Below are 20,524 nucleotides of genomic sequence, written 5' to 3'. Positions count from 1 at the left end.
CGCCGCCGCTAATGCGTTCCGATTTCACGCGTGCGGACGCGCACGCGCGAGAAATGCCCACTAACGCGCGTTTTCTCGCGATTGTGTCCCAAATATGATTCGGAAGTCTCTCTCGATGGCGAGACTAAACGATTCAATAGCGAGGGCGTGATGGAACACTCGGAAATTTAATCGTGATTCGCGATAAAGCCGCTCTATTGCGGCGTTGCGAATATTAATTAATGGGATGAAAACCGATTTACTACATATAGTTTCTATAGTTAAGTAATTAGATGCTGACAACAGGAATTTGTGAGAACGTAGAAGCACTGCTAAGTTATTGACGATAATGAAATGAGGAAGCCGTATATTTGTGCGTGGAAGATAGACTTAGCGTAACATCTAAATGTAAAATTTATTTTTATATAATCTTAAAAAATGATCGAAGCTTTTTCTTTTTGTATTTATTAATTTTTTATTTTTTATTTTTTTTCTTTTTACATTTTATTTCAACAAAGATAAAGTCATGCCGAGAAGTTGATCTCTTTAAAATTTCGTCAAAATTAAATCCAATTCTAGTTAAAATTATTTTCAATTGCTTATCATCTAACAGCAAAATTATCAACGTATCGGCAGAATAGACAGGGCACGCGATTCGGCTTGTAAATTTGCACAACGCGTTTATTTGCGACATCGCGGCTTTGTGACATCGTCGAACCTCTTTCGCCTCGGATTAGCCAGACGCTCTGCTCAGGTGGCGAAAGGAGAGATCACGAGCCTTTTATGGGGACGCTTCGTGTCGCATTAACGACGAGATGGATCACGTCCCTCCATGCTCGTAAAGTAATGCGCGCGGGACTTTGTTTAGATCCTTCTCCGTAAAAGTGCACGTAAGCCATTCCGTATCTCTACATCTCTATTTTTCACCCTCGCCTTTCCCAATCTCCCTTTCTCTTTTCCTCCGTTTACGCTCTGGTCAACCCTCCTCAAGCGGTTTTCCACGTTTCTCTTTCTCTCGTCTTTTTTTTTTTTTTTCATTTTATTTATACGTCTCTCTTTATGGGAATACACTCCTCACGCGTCCGACTATCCGTCGTTCGGCACGGTCGTCACGGTCGACGGCAGCAAATTGCATTCAGACCCTTTTCCTTTTTTCAGTATTACGTATGCGATGGCGTCGACGCCCCTCAAACGACGCGTACGCGAATCCTCGTCTCATTTTCCCGATTTGATTAACTCGTACAAATGACAAAAATCCGCAAGTATAATAAAGAAGATTGAGCAGTTATTATTAAAATGACATATAGGCAGCGTTAAATTTCATAAAACACCTGACAATTTGCGCAAATAAAATATTCTTTTTATAAGTTATATCTATATCACGTTAAACTAATTACAGCGTTTAAGTAAACTTCGAACAATTTTTTAAAATAACAACAATTTAATATAATATCGTTTGTTGAACAATTTAATTATATTATTTAGTAATTTCACAATGTAGTAACTTGTGAAAGTAACTAAAAAAAATATGAAAATATTATTTTTAACAAATTAATCAAACTTATTGGCATAAAATATGTACATTTAAAGTGACGCTTCAACTTTAACGCCAATTAATTTTGTTTTACAATAGACATGATCAATTTTAATATATTTTATTTGTATGTATTCTGTTTAAAAATATCTCTTGGATAAAAATGTAACTTTATATAAAAATATCATTGATTATATGATTCGATTTACTTTTTATATAGCCATTACTATTATATTTCTGGTATATAGCTGTAACCATTATACGTCTTCTATTGGCGGATCAATATGTATCGCGACTTTCTTTTTCTTGACCTAGTTATTAATCCAACGAGAAAAGAAGAATAGTATCAGAACAGGACGGTAATTATTAGGCAAAGCCCACGGTTAAAAAAAAGTAATCCCTTTTCTCTTATCAGATAACATTAAGTCAGTCGCATTTTTATAAAAAGCAGAATATTGACTTTATTGATTTATGCACTTTGATTGCCCACGATTCCGTGTGCTTTATATCGCTCTTTGTTGTCGGATCAATGCGTGTGACGAATCTCTTTCTGTTCTCTCGATTTCGTTTCGCCCACCTGGGATCAAACCCAAAAGCACAAGTCAATCTGGTTGGTAATTATCGAGAGAGAGTATTTCACAATTCGAGCCAGTCCCTCTCGGTTTGCTTTCATTCGGATGCGTAAATAAATAGCAAAACCTTATTCTTTTTGTTTAAATCGAGGGAATTCCAGCTTATTGCAATTTTAAAACTTCAACTTTTCGAAAGGTATAAAAATCGGGAAATAGCGATCTCTCAGTAAAACCGTGACTTTAACTAGGCATAAGAAGAAGGAGGAGAAGAATTTGCGTGGCAAAATACAATCCATTCTACGCGTTGACGCGATAATAATCGACTGTCGATTAGCTGTCACGAATGACACGATAAATTGCATCTCGACCTTCTTTTCTTTTCGATTGGTATGCTGACCGCTTGTGATACGTCCACTTCTCTATTGGATGTGACTTCTCATATCTGCACATAGCATTTTAATTAATAAAATCGATCGTAATGAATAATCCAACTGTCAATAGCGAAGTCTAACGTTTGCTATGAAAGAGTAGAATCCGAAAAAAGAACTTGAGAATTTCAAATGCTTAAGCGATTCATAAAAACGGCTGTATATCTTGGCGTGACATATAAGCTTAATATAACACCCTACAATTTTTATAATCTCTAAATATTTAGAGACGAAGTATTTTAAAGTCTTGCTTCTGACCGACAAAGTGATATAAATTTTCCGCCGCGTGGGTGTGCGCGCGTAGGTTTTTCTTGCTAGTAAAAGTGAACCAGCGCCTGGTGATAAGACGATTTCGTTTGTGCGCAGAGGAAAGTAATCCTGAGTTATGCGATACCTTGCCATCCCTGTAATACTTCTTGAAGACGACCTATTTTGATACAGTTAGTGAAAAATAATACACCGATTACGGGAACGACTGTATAACCAGCGAATATACTATAATTTTTTAATGATAAAGTTTTATGACAAAAAAAAAGATAAACAGTATAATTTATAAGAGAGTTGTAACAGAATGCTCTTGCCTTTAATTTGTCTAAAGTAAGAAAAAAAAAATTAGAATATACTATATATGACGTTACATACTCTATGCACTTCTAAGCTCTTACAATAGATTACGATAATATTTGCATCCGACCGTTAAACTGAGATTTTGTCAACTTTGAAAGAAACTTATTCGCTCGAAAGATAAATAAAATTTCTGACGGTTCTGCGTCAAGAGAATCGTCGACAATAACGACACAGAAAGAGAAACAGCGCTCCGAAAGAAAATGAAAAAGGAATAGGCAAGGAAGAAGATACGCAGCAGTGCCGTCATTATTATGAATGAGATTTACACTGGCTGACAGACGGCCGAATATTTCAGTAGGTAAACCAATATATCCTCGCCTGCGCGCACGCCCTCCCGCACATGCAAATAGAGTAGGTTGGCCAGTACGTGGCAAATATTTGTTTAGACTTTTCGTCGACGTGCCGGCACAGGATTGCATCGACGATAAAGACGGAGACGCCCACCCAAAATTCGCGCCAGTTTTAATATCATCTTATATTTACGTGGCATTTAATGAAATAGAAAAATACACACGAAATCGCATCGCGACAAAGAGGGCTTTTAACTGCAGAGGAAAATCGCTTCCGACACCCCCATAAAGTCAGCACTTTATTAAGAATTATAAGATTTGTTCGCGAAAATGTCCCTTAGACTACGTCGTTTAAAATTCCAAAAAATGTGTAATTATAGAAAAGACAAACAGAGCGAAAATTAATAGGAAACGTAATAGAGTGTTTAAAATAAAATTTCGGAATAAGTTAGTCTTAATATAGTGTCCCACTAAAATGGAAACTTTATTCATATAGCATTTCAACAGTATACTGTCTCTAAAAATGGATGATAATATTCATCTTTAATTGAAGACTGCATATAATTAATTACCTATTCGGTAAATTAGAAATTTAATTTAGAGTTAAATATGCCATCGGTTTTAGTAATACATAACAAAATGTTATGTATAGTATCCAAACTGTTTTAACGTTAACTGTTTTTAGTAATCCAGAAATATAATATGTAAATTGGCTACGATTTTAATACTATTAATTTAAAATTTTATAGAAGATCTTCTTTTGTTATTTTACAATAATCATATTATTTGCAATTTTCTCAAAACGGCAGATGGAACTCATTTAGGCGGTTTTATTTCTCTTATTTACTCGTTATCTTGTGATGTACCGAGTTGCCGCTCTCTCTTTTTTTTTTTTTTTTTTTTTTTTTTATTTCGTACAGCAATCACGCGGAGAGAACGAACAATTACGGAACTCACAGCGGGGACAAGAGTCACTTCATGCTCAGCAATTTCTATGTGTCGTGTTCTTTTATCGCGCTGAAGATTATCGACACAAAGCATGTAGGTGCTTGTTAAATTTCAGCTGATGTATGCCCGATATGTTGTCAATATTGTTCAGCTCACGAGTATTATTACAAATTATAGCATTAATTATTTTTAAATTGAAAAAAAACTAGAACACTTCTAAATAATTTCTAGAATATTAATATCGTGAGAACTAACAATGCTTTAAATATGTAATATACATTAATTTTAACCCAATTATAAAATATCTGAATTAAGATAAAAAGAACTCTTTCCTGCGCTCAATTGAATGATTTATAAAATGACGAAATATAACGAAAGGAGACGTTTCCTTCATCACTTTCTTACTGGAACAATCTGACGTTATCGATTGACATGACGGAGTCGGAATATCTGGGAGACGAATGTACAGTTGAAATTGAGAGTCCGGTGAGCAAAATGAGAATGACAAGCGCAAAACCAAAGAAGAGGACTCACTCGAGGACTGAAAGAAAATGATCGAAGAGAGCTCATTGATGCCGCAGCACAATGGACGCGGGTTCACTTTCTTCGACGATCCTCGTTAATCAGTATCGCGTACCGCTTTCGTAAGAGGCGAGGGAGAGAATCGCATTCTCTTATATGCATTATCCATCGACGCGGTTAATCACCGCATCCACCATGAATTAACGAACATTTCAAACGCTGATATTACCAATCAATTTCGTAACGACGACGTAAAGTTGAAAGTTGCTACCAAATTTTTCTCGGTTCCTACATTCAGTCTTTTCGAGAAGTTATAAAAGAATTTATTTTATAGTAAAATACTTAGAAAAAAAAAAACGTATATTGCATGGGATAATGTAGCTCAGTCTGAATTTAATTATGTCAACTAATTCCCCTTTCTAGTTGAGACATTCCCTACTGAAGTTTTGTAGAAGCTGTTTGTCGCAGCTCTTTCATTACCCAGATTTTCACGAGCAGTCACCTCACTGCAATCAATATTCCAGCTTCGCACTTTTGCACCTATACACGGATCCTTCGAGACGTAGGATCGATGCAAGCATTACCGCGGCATAAACGCGTTTCAAAATTGATCGACATTGCTGCGAGCGAGCGGAGGCCGGAAACGGAAAAAGATTGATGATTTCACGACAAAAAAAAAAAAAATTAAAAAAAAAATAGGCCGCGAGGTAGCCCACTTTTGTCCCGAGCCTAGGAAATTTTCCAAGTTGCATCATTAATTATATCGCGATACAGTTGATTTACATCGGCGGCGCGGTACGGTCGATTGTTTCGCGACGTCGGCTTACGGTAATGATTCACTGCTCGTTTCGCGAGCGAGCGGCGCGAAATTATTTTAAAAATCACCTCCTCAGTCGCGTCGCGCTCTTATTTAAGTCGTGTACACTCCGAGAGACTTGTCCGGACGCGGCCCCAGGTGGATTGCAGTATTCTCCTGTCAGGCCGCGGCCTATTAATTTTGTCGCGCTAATCTCCAATCTGCGTCTCCTTACTTCGCAAAGTATTACGAGAGATCCGTGACTCCGACCGCGACAAGCAATACTCGTTATAATAAATCGTTTTGCGTCCTAATCCTCCGGCCGCGAGATTTCCTAAACGCCGACTTGTGTTCCGTCGGATCTCGAGACGCAGATCTTCCGTACGAATTTTGATAAATGCACCGTTCGGTATCTTCTTCCCCGATTTCACATCCGCAATCAGAACACACGAGATTCTGGATTTTGCATTCAACGAGTGGAATCCATTTATGAGCTCTCTAATAAAGTAGTACTGTGTGACGCTAGCTTGACAATGAAGGTTCTTTAACTTAAGTCGAATAAAACGCGAGTACAAGTTGAAAAATTTTATAATCGAACATAAAGATACGACTCAGAAAAACATGTCCCATAATAGTTGTATTAATGACCCGATACATCAATTGTAAAATTTATTTTATATTAGTCGTTCTCGAACAGAAGCGCGCGATAGAAATATAATTCGCGATCTCTCAGCCGTTGTTAAAGAAAAAAAAAGAAAAGAAAAAGAAAAAAAAATGTTGCGATTTCATACGAAGCAGAGAGCGTAAAAGGAAGCTTTACGCAACATAGATAGCGACGTTGTTAAAAATTGCTTTAACATTTAAAAGACTCCGAGCCCTCTCTTTTAAAGTTTCTCCTTTATCCGTATACTGCCCGTTAACGAAGTGTCAGTTACCTCCTGCTACATTTATAATGGTGCATGATACTCTCAGACGCGATGCATAGCAGTCGACGTAAACGATTGATCATACGTTACGAACTTAGATATCACAATAAAATAAGTGCTTCAAATACGACCTGAATCGTTCAGAGTGCAGTTAAGGTCAATTTGCGAAGTCATATTTTATTCGGTTTTGAGGAGAAAAGAAAGGAGGGTTTAGCGTTCGGATTTTACAAGCGAAAACAAAGTGATTGAATAGAATTATGCGAGGCAAGAAATCACGTCAATCCGCGATATCAAAGAGAACGCTTCTTTGTTTAATCAGTGATTTAATTACACACTTCTTTGCGCGAAAGAAACGGAATACCATCGCGGACATGATATACACGATGAAACATTTATTAGATACGTTACGCGTTTGACGGGCTCGGTGACTCCGTGTAAATTGAATGAACATTGGGATAGTTAAGAAATTTACAAGGTGGAAGCATGTTTGTGGAAACCATTGACCATCGCGGTCAAATATGAATTTGAGTCCAGCGCGAATATAATATAAATAGAATTAACTGCTCGGTCTGAACTGATATGTCGTGAAAATTTTAATGACACGGTATTCTTATCTACTACGATCTATAGTTAGTTGAAAATAATATAAAATCAATTATATTACTGTCTAATTATTAAGAACGTATATCGCGAGAATTTCAGCTCGTTCATAATTTCAAAGCTCCCGCGCGGCATCGGCGGCGATCTTATTAAAACCAACGTCAAGTCCAAAATTAGTCTCGAGGAATTCTACCAGGTAAAATTTGCAGAAGCCATTCATTCGCGATTAGCGAGCGCATGCCGGATAGAGTTCCGGTGGCTTTATTCATGGCGATCTAATTATTTCGTTGGCACGACAGAAGTGTCTTGACTGGTCGTCGACGTTGCGCGGCTCGTCCCGCTAACAGCCCGCGGTACAATTTATGATTGGTTTCGCGGCGCGCCGTGAGATGGAAAAAGAACGATGGATAGAACGAAACAAATTATTTCATTGAATATTCAACAGTTGCCAGAAACAGATCCGTTATTCAGTGGTTACACCGGCCGTGTGCCGATGGTGCGCGGCCGCCGCCGCCGCCGCCACTCGAAATATGTATTTTCCGAAGGGGTCCGTTTGTCGAGAAAAATAAATAATGTTTATCGGCGACGCGGCAATTCACCCGCGCGATTGCGCGCCGGCCGCGAAATATTTATCGGGGAATATTGGCCGGAAAATGTCTACATACGCGAGGCGCGCATCGGCAGGCGTAATTACCGGCGGATAAACGCGCGATTACTCGCGCGCGACACGCTTTGAGCGTGTTTGAAATCGCGCGAGCCGACGCGGCAAATTGTATTTTTGTCGAGTGATCGGCGTCCGCGCGCGCCCATATCACTTATCGAGTGTATTATATGTATATATTTTGAAATATCTGCCGATAGGCGCGCACCTGCTTTTCGAGTGTGCGGCAAAGTGCATCAAGAGCTTCGCGCTGCGTCCCGACTGCATCGTATCGAATGTCCCGAATGCGTGTAACAGCCCCGGTAACGTATACCGCGCAAAACACGTTTGTTTCAACGTACAATGATACCCATGTGTATTTATCTATTGGCAGAGCTATTTAGTCGAGTTTAAAATTAGTTTCAGTTTCGGATCTCCGTCCGCAGCGAGCCGAGCTAAATCCACGCGATTGCTGGGGGGGAGGAAAGAAAAAAACTTTGCGGAGCAGAGGCCGATCGATTGATATTAATTTATTGCCTCAAAGTAACTGCTAATAAAATTATTCCCCACGTCGCTCTAATATTGATTCTTTATTTAAAATAATCTCGCAAATTAAAATAATTTTAAACAAAAAAACGACCTGAATAGTTGAGAACACGCAAGTAAACTCCGCAATTTCATCCGATTGGCGGGAGACCGCGGCGCTTGGAAGCCCGCGAAATCGTAGCGTATCAAACGGAACATCTCCCACGTCGCTTTTTGCCCTAAACCGTGAAATTTTCGCTTTACAAACTCTCCGCGGCAGTTTATTGAATTATTCACCAGATAACGAGCCCGTCCCGAGCCGCCTAAGAGCGAAGACAATTACCAGGAAACAGCTCGAGATAACAACAACAACAACGACGACCGACATCCCCGACAGTCGGCTCGGTGTCGCGGGACTTTGTCGGATACGACGTCGCGACGACGACGACGATGACGGCGAGGACGGAGAACGGGGTTGCAACGCGCCCACCCGGCAGCCATTTACAGGGGAACAACCCGACGCGCGCTGTTATCTTTATAGTTCGACGGTGGTATCGCGATCGGCCGCGACTGTTAATTAACGCGGCTTCTTCCGCGGGAGAGATCGGGGCGCCCGGGGAGTCTCCGCGCACGCAGTCTTCGCTTCTCTTCCCTCGCACGGAGACAAAACGCAGAACTCGCCTACGCGTGCAATGCACATACGTGCTCGCAACACGTGCGCGAATATTCGCCCATGACACGGACCGCGCGCACAGCTGAGCGCTGGCTGAGATCGCAAAACTTTGGATTGGTATCGATGGCGTCGTCTTCTAGAGTGCGAAACTGCGTTATTCGCCGCGAGATGAATCGCGAACCGTATTCCCGCTTTCCTCCCTTCCCCCTTTCTGCATTCGCACATTTCTCATCGGAATTAGAATTGAATGTACATTACTTCGCCGCGCAGTGAATTAACGTCGAGCCTATAACATCGGCTGGAACTACTGGATTCTCTCTTGCGACTTTCGGGAATCTATGTTTTAACCGGCCGCTTAATATAGGTTTTTTTTTAACCCTCTGCTTTTCACCGCTGACCCCTGTTTCATCTTTCTTATTTTATTTTAATTTTTTTTTTTTTTTTTTTTTTTTTTTTTTTTTTTTTTTCCGTCGCAACGTGCTGCTGGTGCAGCGGTTTCGGCAACGGAAATGTTATTGCGCCAGAAGTTCGCACAAAGTCGGCACGTCTAATACTTTGAGGTCTGATTAAGCCTTCTATGCAACCGCCGCCGAGACCCGAGAGTGATGCTAATTAGTTTCGCCAGAGGAGAGGTCCGGGGTATATCATAAAATTTGCGAGCGACCACGTTCGTCCGGTAAAAACGGGGAGAAGTAGCGGCAGGGTCAGTTAGTAGTTTTGCGTTTTGCCGAGGGGTGTTATTATTTTCGCCGAGGACCCGCGCTTAATTCGATCACGCCGTGGACCGCGGAGAACTGGGAATCGGCGCCGAAATGCCAACCGTATGGTATGTGTTCCCGAGAATTGGCTCGGCGCGCGGAACACGCGGCTGCCACCATGCCCGGCCGTTGAAAATTACGAGCGACAGCGAAACGAGAATTGTGCGACTATCGTCGCGGCGAGGTGAAGCGGCGAAACTTGTAGCAGCTCACAATGAACCTCTACAATTCTCCGTTTATCGCGGGCTTTTATGCTCGCGGTCTTTACGAAACTTTACGGTATTCATTGCGCGCGGTTATCGGAAGTGCGTAAATAACGGTGCATATCTGCGCAGCGCGTCCGTAACATCGCCCGAGTTATGGCCGAGGCGATTCTCGCCGGACGTCAACGCTCCACGTGTAACTCCCCGGCACAAATCGGCGAGCGTACGCGCGAATTTTACTGCGGAATTTTATTCGCGGCCATATGTTTAATTTTGTAATAGCACGCGACGCGAAACGACGTCGGTGAAGCTGCAAAAAAATAAATAACGTAACGACACACACGATAGAGAAACGAGGCATGAACGATTATCTAAGAGCGACCCATTAAAACGAAGAGCGGCGAGCGGCGACAATCGATGCTCGCCACGAGTATTTCCATGCATTGGAACGCGTTGCCGCAAGAAAAATTTTAACCGGCACATCCCGAAATGCATTTACATGAGGAGCTTTTCTCCTCCTTTTTTTTTTTTCTTTTTTATTTGCAAACGTCTCTCGCAGCGCGACTCGATATAACGGAAGATCGAAATGCGGAAAGCTCCGCATGCGTCATTCTATTGCAGGAACTGCGGCGGCGGCTCTAGAAAGCGGTTGACGTTAGGTGTTCCGGATAATCGTGCTGTTCCGGGGCTGTAGAAACTGTTGCTGCTGCTGCAGCAATCCGACTGTAACGGTAGCACGCAGATGTCATCGATGCACTTCGTGTTTCGAGCAAATGGGATTAACGTCGCGACGACGGTTCTGCATCCGATATTACTATTCGTATTTGCCGATTATTACACCGTGAGAATGCGGAACTACAAATTGTTTTATACCTTCGGACTTTGCGACGCGCAATTAAAGTAGTCCTCCTACAAGACCCTCAGCTCTACTTCCGAATACGAACTTTCGTAATAAATTTATATTTATAAAACACGTGCTATCTATAATCAAGACACAATACGTGCAACAATAATTAAATAACTAGATATTTTTATTCAAAGCGCGTTGAAAAATATAATTAAAGTCTAGACATTAAAATTCTTAATGGAGAACAGTTAAATCTTTTTTAAATTCCTGCTCATGAATATAACATGATGTGACGAGAAATATGTTTGACCAACTATCTTAATATAAGAGATAACGAAGAAGTTTAAAAAGAAACGGGAAGTAGACCGATAATTATACTTGATCGACGTAATTGCGATTGCAGCGAATCTCCCTTATCTCTTAGAAACACACAATTATAGACGCGAGCGATAGCAATCGGCCGTCGATTGACCGAGGAAAAGTACCGCGCGTAAATCCGGTTTAATGCCGCGCCGCGAGAAGTAGAGACTTTTCGGAATCTCTTGGATCCTCGAGAAGTGCCCGGGTTTCTAAAGCCCGACGCGGACTTAGGGCAAATTAGAAAACGTTATCATCGAGGTGGGCCGCCGAATGGAAATTCTTCTCGTTAAAAAGTCCTCCCCCAGCTGCGCTACGCGCCGGTATACGTGTGGTCAAACGCTGCCGGAAAATTTTGCCCGCTGTAATTTTCCCAACTACCTGCGCTTCTTCTGTGCCCTTCTCTCGCCAACGTGTATTTTTAATTTTCCCTTTTTCCGCCCGGCAATTCTTTTTTTTTATCCTAGACTGCTAAGTTTATCCGCGGTTCACCACCAATCGTATTTAAAACGAATATACGTGAATACCGGAATACGAAAATTTGAATGCGAAAAGCGCGCATTAATAGCGTCAATTCGGCGCACAGCACGTGTGCATGTATGTGTGCGTCCTCGTTTTCTTCCCGCTGAGTATAGAATACCGAATATGCGAAAACTCGATCCGTATTCTTGGTCCCACTTCCGCTTTACCCTTTCGCCGTTTTGTCCCGTCGCGCCCATTCCCACCCGTTTCTACATTACGCCGAGACTTTACGCCGCTTCGCTTACCCGGCATCCGCATTTTCGTTCCTCTTTATTCACACGTCATCTATCTTTCTCTCTCTCTCTCTCTCTCTCTTTCTATCGTACGGTGAATATCGCAGCGTGTTTGGCCAGCATGGCCCGCGCGCGTCGAATCCTTTCGACACGAGTCCGTCAAAGTGAACGTGGAGCGCCCCGGGCTCCTGTGATTAAAGAAAATTACGGGCAGCAAATAATTACAGAGGGTGAAGCACAGACAGAGCTGGTTGAAAGAGGGCGCGTAGCCTCACACTCCGCACCACCCGCCACGCCTCGCTTGCACGGTCGCGAAATTCTGTCGCCACTCGCGGCAAGCCGCAGCATCCTGAGCATCCACCCGAAGTACCGAAGAAGCAAGGACACTGGACACCATTCGCGGTGTACTCGGTGCCGTGTGCGCTATTCCGGTAGCCAGCTCTCTCTCTCTTTCTCTCTCGCTCTCGCCAAATCGAATTTCGTGGCTAAACGGCCGCGATATCGTGCACGGCTCCCAACGTACGCTGTCGCAATCGTTCGCCGAGAAAATCATTATCGGTAATTTCAGTGAGTAATAATTGAAAGCGTAATCGATTCCGGAAAATTAGAAGGCTCGGTTTCATTATGCTACAACAGGTGCAGCGTTCGCTCTCGTGAAAAACGAAGGGATGCACAATAACGTTTACATCATTCGATGTATCTATTTTTTAATTTTTAATTTTTTTTTTTTTTTTAATTCATTTATTATGCTTTCGCCGAAAGGATATTTGATTTATTTGGCAAAAATGTATGTAAAATCTTTTTAAATATAGGCACACCGTAAATTTCGTTATGTCGGAAATTTTTCAATCTGCGCGAAGGACGGAAACAAATGTGATAAAAATCACGATGATAAAAATGTGCAACGGTCAAATATGGATTATTGTCGGGAGAATATATAGCCAGACCATTTATTTCCATTAATAGCATAAAATTCGTATGGACCTCCGTTCGGGATTATGAAGGTTAAAACTGAAAAACAGGATGCTTTGGTATCTGCTCATATCCTGCATAGTAGACGACCACAAATTCTCTTGCTTCTTGGCAAGCCGCAACATCATCCCGTCATTTATAAGAGAAAGGGTGAAAGACGAGATTTTGTTGTTTTTTTTCCTCGGATATAACGTATTTAATCTCAAGTTCCTCTTTGCCGTATCTCCCTTCAATAAATAATAAAATTCTCTAATTGTTCTAATCTGCCCTGTGGCAGTCATTAAAAGTGAAAACCACTCGGAGGTATTTTAAATTAAAATTGTCAATTTCTCGGACAGTAAATACGCGCATATTGCATTCTAATTAAACGTAATAAAATTCAATAAATAAACAGTACAATGTCTGCGTTGCACTGTACATCTACATCAATTATTTATCGCTGTCACGCATCTAATTTGTTCCCACTTCACTTTACAAACCATTTCATTGTTTTGTTTTGTCACTGGAAGTGTCGAAGGAAGGAATTTGATATACGATGCCGCGTATATATAATAATAACCTTTCAGTGTTCATTTTCTATCGAATTTGCCTTGCGCGCCATAGTAAATCGAATTTCACGGCTAAATGGCCCTTTTTGACGCCGAAATAATAACCCAGATTTAACCGGTACGTTCATCGAGCGCAAAAATAGTTAATACGCTCTCTCGGCGAAAAATCTGCCTGGCCTCGTACGGTATCGATACTCGAGAAATTTGCATTGGTAATGCGGCAGGGAGCGGAAAATAATTACCAGCTTTCAATCCGCACAATTGTGCGTCGTAAACCTAAAAATACATTTATCAAAGGCAATTGCGGCATAAAACAATTTAATACGTTCAACTTAGAACGTCTCCGAGTGAAAATTGATTCCCACCGTTACTTAATAATTAGCTAGCCAATTCGTGGTTTATCTCGTAGCTGTCTAACAAAAGGTACTAGATAATTATTACTAATTAATAACGAGCTAGAAAAACTAGATATCTAAACGTTTTTCGCCGCGTACGAGTCTACTACTTCGCGACTTGACCTATCCCTACGCGCGCTCGACTGTCCAGACTGCTGTCGCCGGGCCCGCCGATTGCCGCGGTAGTGTGAGTACATGCGTGTGTTGACATCTGGTCGGTACCTTGCGCTCGAAATTCGCAAGGTGGAGGACGCGCGGGCAGCGGACAGCAAGAACCGGTTTGTCTGGCGATTTCGGCAGTCGAGCGAGCGTAAGATAACATCTCACAACAGTAAACAAGTACGCAGCGAAAAACGTTTAGATATCTATTTATATACACGGTCCGCGCTGGACAGTGACAGACGACCGATACTAGACAGATTTTCATTTTTTTTATTTTTTAAATGACAACTTAATTTCTTGAAAACAGTCACTAAATAATAAAACTTTCTTATAATTTATGGCCAGTACCAAGCTCGTCACTAGTTAAGAAATATATTTAATCTACGCGATCTAACCACTAGCTGCGAAATCAGATTAGCTAGATAAATTTCCACTCGGGTCGTGATTCGCTCTACAATCCGCCCATATAACACACGTTGTGCCGCGGAATAAATGCACTTGGCCTTAAATTGAAAATATCCTTTTTGAGAAAATAAAGCTTTTTAATATCTTTTAAAAAGTAGCGTGTCCTCTCCTACATATATGGCGTCATGCCATTCAAATTTTGCCGAAGAAGGAAACCTGCTCTGCACGGTATGGGCATTAAAAAATTGTACAAATTCTGGAGATTCTTATATTGCATCGAGTTCTATGGCGCGGCCGGTCGACATTCTGGGTGTCGGGAAAGTGCATTACATATCCGGATTGAGGAGATTGAAAAATTCCCTTCGATGTTACTCGAAAACGTCGCGCGAAGCGACTTTTCGAAACTTTTCGAATGTAAAAATGTTATAGGAAGTAATCGGAGTAAAATCCCCGAGGTTTAATTTACCTTTATTTTTTACTATTTGCAACGTTCGTATAAAGCCGTAAAATGCAGCCGTAAAAGTTTGTGATCCCTACTACAAAACATGTTCTTTTCTCTTACCTCGGAAAATTTGATTTTAGAATGTTGCCGTTTTTATCCGCGGGTCGCAATGTAATTTTCACGCGTAATTTTTATACTAATTAAAGGACGCGCGTTAGCGCGATACGCGACGAAAAATGTGACGTCGCGACTTAAGTGGTGTGACGGAAAGTCAACCGGTGACATATTTGTTAAATAATTAGGCCGCGACGCGCGTCAGGGGTTGCGGACAAAAATTTCAACGTTGACTTCCATTATCGCCTCGTTCTTTAATCACCGGCCTGTAACGCGAATTTTTCAGATTTACGGCGCTCGGAGAGCTCGAGCATTATGGAATTACTCCTGCCAGGACACGTATCACGAAATTATCCCGGTAAATCGGGCACTGACAGTAATTATGTCAGCACGTTCCCCTCGTGTCTGTCTCAATTATCCGGTTACATTTCCGAATTTTCATCCGGTATAATAGAGCATCGTTCAAATTTCTCTACTAATACGCGAAAACCGCGGAGGTTCGTTTGAAAAATTTCTCGGTTAATCATCCGATGTCTTTTTCGAAGGATGACCTTTGAAAAATTAAATCGACCACGAGCCAAGTTCCTACATCTCTGCGCTTGCACAATTGTCGCATGCTTTCCTTTCGTGAATGTTGACCCGAATTAGACCGAGCCGATGTTTGTGTTTTAGATGAATTATGAAAGCTGAAGTATGTTAATGGATTTCTCAGGGAAACGCCTTCAACCAAAGTGCAGAGTATTTCGCTCCCGGCCGGATGAACGGACCCGAAACTTTTTGATTACACGCAGAAACATAGTTGTAATATAAATTGATCTCGCAAGTAATCGCGCAGAAATTTTTTACTCCAGACGTTTTCTCTTAAAGTAGCGCACGGCAACGCGTGGATCTGTTTCATTGCATTCAGCGGTTACGATAGTCCGTTTAAAACAAAACCGGTGAGCCTCTCGCCTTTAATCATTCGCCCGTGCGCGACTCTTTCGAAGCAGTGTCGACGTCGACACTGTCAGTTAATTCGTCTGTCAATCTATCAGCGCCGCTATAAAAATTCAAATGTGCCGGCCAGCAAAACGTGAAAAAAGGCCTTCCTGGCCGAAAGGGCGAAAACGCGCCTACCATCCTTTCGGTCATCCTTTGTGCTACGATTTAACATTTAATTCGCCCTGATACTTCGGGATGTGACGTCCGATCGCCGCCTAAATTCGATTTAACGTATCTGCGCGCGGTTTTATCTCCGCAAATATGATTGACGGCGTGAGGACGGAATGCATCGCAGAATACGACAAGATTGAATAGAATTTGACGGATTAACAGCAAAAATGAAAACTAAATTTATAACTTTTGAATCCCATTTTATACATTAAGTCGTTTTAAATATAGAACCATATCTGACAAGAAGTTTAAAAATTAAACATTTGACCCATTTATGCTTTGACTTTTTCATTTATCAGTCAATAATATTGAAATTCTGTCAATAGAGATCAGTAATAATTAATATACAGTTGGAAATATAAGAAAATGCGAAACTGTTTAGAAATGGGTGTTAAAAATAGATTAGATTTTAAAAAATATTAAAAAATTTAAGTCATTGTTTTTGAACAATTGAATAATTTTTTAAATTTTGCGAGCAAAGTTTACGTACCGTCCAATAAACAATAAATAAATTGTTGGAACGGGTCAATAGAAATAGTCGGCTAATGCCAAACGTAACTCCGTAGTTTCATATCGAGAGCTGTGTACCTTGCTAACTGCACCGTGGAGGACGCCCGCAATTTACAACACACCGTGTAACGTCCGTCACTCTGTTGCTGACACGGGATGCGATACGTGGCGAAGGATGTTTTGCACGATTTACTTTACTGCCACCGTGTCTGGCCGCGCATAGCTAGCGAATAATTTCCTCGCCGCGAATAAAGAAAGCCACGATTCATCCTATAAGTTTCCGAGTAATTTGTAAAGTACAATTCAAAATCCTCTCTATAAAAATTTGGTGCGCAACGCATGAATTAGCTGTAATTCGCACTTCCGTTTAACAAAAACCCTTTTGGCACGAGAACTATAATAAAACTTTATATTTCTTTTTGTTACAGATCGACGCAGTTGCATCCGCTGTCGTCGAGAAAAGTGTCGCGGAAGGATGACTCGACACGTCCCCCCATCTGAGAGGAGGAGCAGGCTCGGGAAGGGCATCATACATCGGCGGAGCAACTTTTAAGTAAGTAAAAATTAAAAAAAAAAAATTTTTTTTATTTTATTAATCTCATTAATTAACTGACCTGTCTACATTAATATTTTCTTTTTTATGTTACAGTCACCGGCAGATTCGACAACTCCGCTGATGCAGATTGGTGAGTCCCATAATTTGTTTTTCTTGTAGTATAATTAAATGAAACGCTAAAATGCTTTTGTTTTGTCTTCGGGTGGGAGACTGAGAATAGCAATAACTGTAGGAACTAAAGTGGCCCTTGCACGCGTATATTTAAAAACGGAGGATAAGCTCGATATGTATACGTCGTATTTTTTTTCGTTTTGGAAAATGATAGACCCTCGCTAGGTACTACGCCCTACAAGAGAATACGCGAAATTCGTGGGGCTGTACCGGAACTTTGTGAATGTCCCCTTAAGCCAGGGAATCGCACTACTTTGTCCATAATTTAGTTAAGAGCGTCATGCGTGTGACGGGCGCGATATAGAATAGATCGGAACAACCGAAGCGCGAATAGAGAGACGGAGAGAGAAAGGGAAAGAAGCGAGAGAGAGAACTGGCGTGCGGCCAATCCTCTGGTTCAGGATTCGTGTAAGTGACTTATTATCCGCCGTTTATATGTGAACCCTCTATTAGGACGTCCTATGTATGTGTGTATATATATATATATAATACGTAGGCTCGTCCTGCAGAAACGCACGCCTAATTCTTCCTCGTAATGACGCTAATCATTAAAGGCCGCGATGTAATTGCGTGATTCTCTATAATATGTCTCTGTTGCTCTCTAACCTACGTCCGTCTCGGTTGACTCGTCGAACGACTGCTGTATATTATTTAATCAATTGATTTGCGATAACTTGGACTTTGCTCGAGTCAAAGACGCGAAAATAAATACATTCCTCAAAAATATCGGCAATTAACAAACGTACATATTTATAGAAACTAATTGATATTATGCGCATTTTAAAGAAAATTAAAAAAAAAAAAGAAAATTTAAGAAAAACTTACGTTTCGGTTCTAAAATATTTTATTCAGACGAATACTTAAAGCGTTTTCTCCGCATCAATTTCTCACAGCTTTCCTACTTTCTCTTCTCCACATTTCTCTGTTTCTATCTGCGGGTATTTCTCCTTCCTTCGGTTTTGCTCGAAGGTAATTAAGATGCAGTCACGCAAAATCAAATTGAAGAAATGTGCGAGGCAAGTTTAATGTTCAGTCGGGCACCCAAAACTGGTGCAAGTAGGCGTACATCTCGCGTGCAAAATTAGGAGTGTAAGGAAGCATTTAAGTGTATCTTCGCTGCTACGTTACGCGTAATACACGCCTATTTAATTGCCGTCGTAATCCCTGAACTGTGCACGTGTTTTACCAAAATTATAATTCACGCAGCAATCGACTCTAATATATCTTTAAGCACTTTTTAATCGCGCATTTTGCACTCGCGAATGTAACATTCATCGCGCGTTTAATGCCTTCGTCGGATTATAATATTAGAAATAAATGCACGATATCGATTAAATTAATTTTAATTAAGTAGATTATAATGCCAAAGATTTCAATCACAAACGATTAACGCAACGATAGATTATAATTCTAAAGTATTTGCGGAACGCAACGCTGACATTTACGGAATTTATCAATTCGATTAAACTTACAGTTAGATGGACATGTTATGTGAAATATATAAAGGTTCTAGTTAGCCAGCTAAAGTAATCGATAATTATTTTATTCATTTAATTTAATGTGTCGTAAAATTTCGAAATAAAAGCTGCCCGAAACGCGAAGCGTACTGCTTATCGCATTTCCCTTTCTGTCGTTCGCGCCTTTGGCTTCCCGAAGTCGCGAGTATCTGTCATCGCGCCGCTCGACGAGAATGCGGAAAATGCATCCCGAGAAGAACGCGCGGAAAAATACGGCACGTCCGGGAACCTTAATCCTTGTTTATAACGACTTCCTAGGTAGAAGACACTCCCGCGTAAAAAGGGATTCGGCACCGGGAAAAGGGTAAGGGGGGGAAAAGGGGAAAGATTCGTCCCGCGAACGAATGGCAAGTAGGTGAGTTGAAACTTTTCCAAGATGTTCTGCGTATACGGTATAGCGTTAAAAGTTCGCCGCGGGACTCTCTCGACAAAGTTTCCCCAGCCAGCCAAGGAAAATCTTCCCGACGCCGCCGCACTTGATGCAACGCTCGGGTAACCGAGCCCTTCTCCTCTTTTCACTCTCGGGACACGCGTGATACGCAAAGTGAGATTTATTAAATTTCGAACGCTATAGATATCGGGACAGTTACGCCGAGTAAGTTCAGGACTGCCGACACTTGAGTTACCCAGCCATGAATGCAAACGCGACCTCAACGAATTATTCAGAAAAAGTATTCCTCGCAACGAAACGCGATAGAAAAAAGAAAAAAAAAAATATATATATATGCAAGGCATTAACGTTAAGCGTTATAAGAATCCCATATAAATTGATTAAAGAGATAACCACGGGAAAGGGCCGTGAAATTTCACGGGATCTACAATCCTCCGAGAATACGGGCATCGCCGTCCGACTATCTGTCTCCCGAATACTCGTCTGCGATCTTCGTCGACATTTATCCTGGGAATATCGCGGCTAGGTTGAAGTATCGGCCGTCACATTTCTCGCATTGAACATCAATCGAACAAAGAAATCGCAAGAACTCCCAGCACGTTTCTCGCCGAGGAGAAGGCCCTTCCTACCCTACCCCGATTTTGCCAAAAAATTGTTCGTCGAATAGAAATACCACGGGTCACGGTACTGAAATCGATCTCAAAAAATAATATATTTATTTTATATTATGCCGTACGTAATGCACACTCGCACATATATTCAATACGTAAAAAAAAAGAAATTAATCTGGTGTGAACTAAATTTTGCTTATTACCGGTTCGCAGCCGGATCCTATTTAAATGTTGGGAAAATTGCCAGCTTTTCGTGCACACGTCGGGTATTTTCACACGCGTGCATATGGGAATATTTATTCGCGGCAATACAGTGAAGCGACCGCACGCACGATTATACGCATAATTCATTCGCTTCGAGGTAATAAAGAATTTAGCTCACAAAGCGGCCATGTAATTAGCAGCGTCCCGATTAAGGGAAATATTTCACAGATAGTACATTTGTCTGGTATACGCAACAATTCCCTATATTTCTATCAAGCCCGTTCTAATTCTTTATTTCCTAAAATCTCAAAATCGCGCAATATATAAAATAATACCCAGGTACTCAATAATTTTTTTAAGCCCCTCCTCATTAATGACAAATGCTCAGGTCTTT

The 20,524-nt window shown here is 41.2% G+C and overlaps 1 long non-coding RNA gene across 2 annotated transcripts in view; it reads left to right on the top strand.

The window, feature by feature from the left end:
* Positions 1-20,524, top strand: part of LOC139106554 (uncharacterized) — a 206,444-nt gene that overhangs the window by 100,687 nt on the left and 85,233 nt on the right. For both annotated transcript variants that reach the window (XR_011546383.1, XR_011546382.1), the window contains 2 exons: positions 17,109-17,233; positions 17,330-17,366. This is a non-coding gene — a long non-coding RNA (uncharacterized lncRNA). The remainder of the gene's footprint in view (positions 1-17,108; positions 17,234-17,329; positions 17,367-20,524) is intronic.

Source organism: Cardiocondyla obscurior, linkage group LG11, assembly GCF_019399895.1.
Source record: "Cardiocondyla obscurior isolate alpha-2009 linkage group LG11, Cobs3.1, whole genome shotgun sequence".
Lineage (NCBI taxonomy): Eukaryota > Metazoa > Arthropoda > Insecta > Hymenoptera > Formicidae > Cardiocondyla > Cardiocondyla obscurior.
Note: the sequence above shows the minus strand (reverse complement) of the source record. Positions and strands in the feature narration are given on the sequence as shown.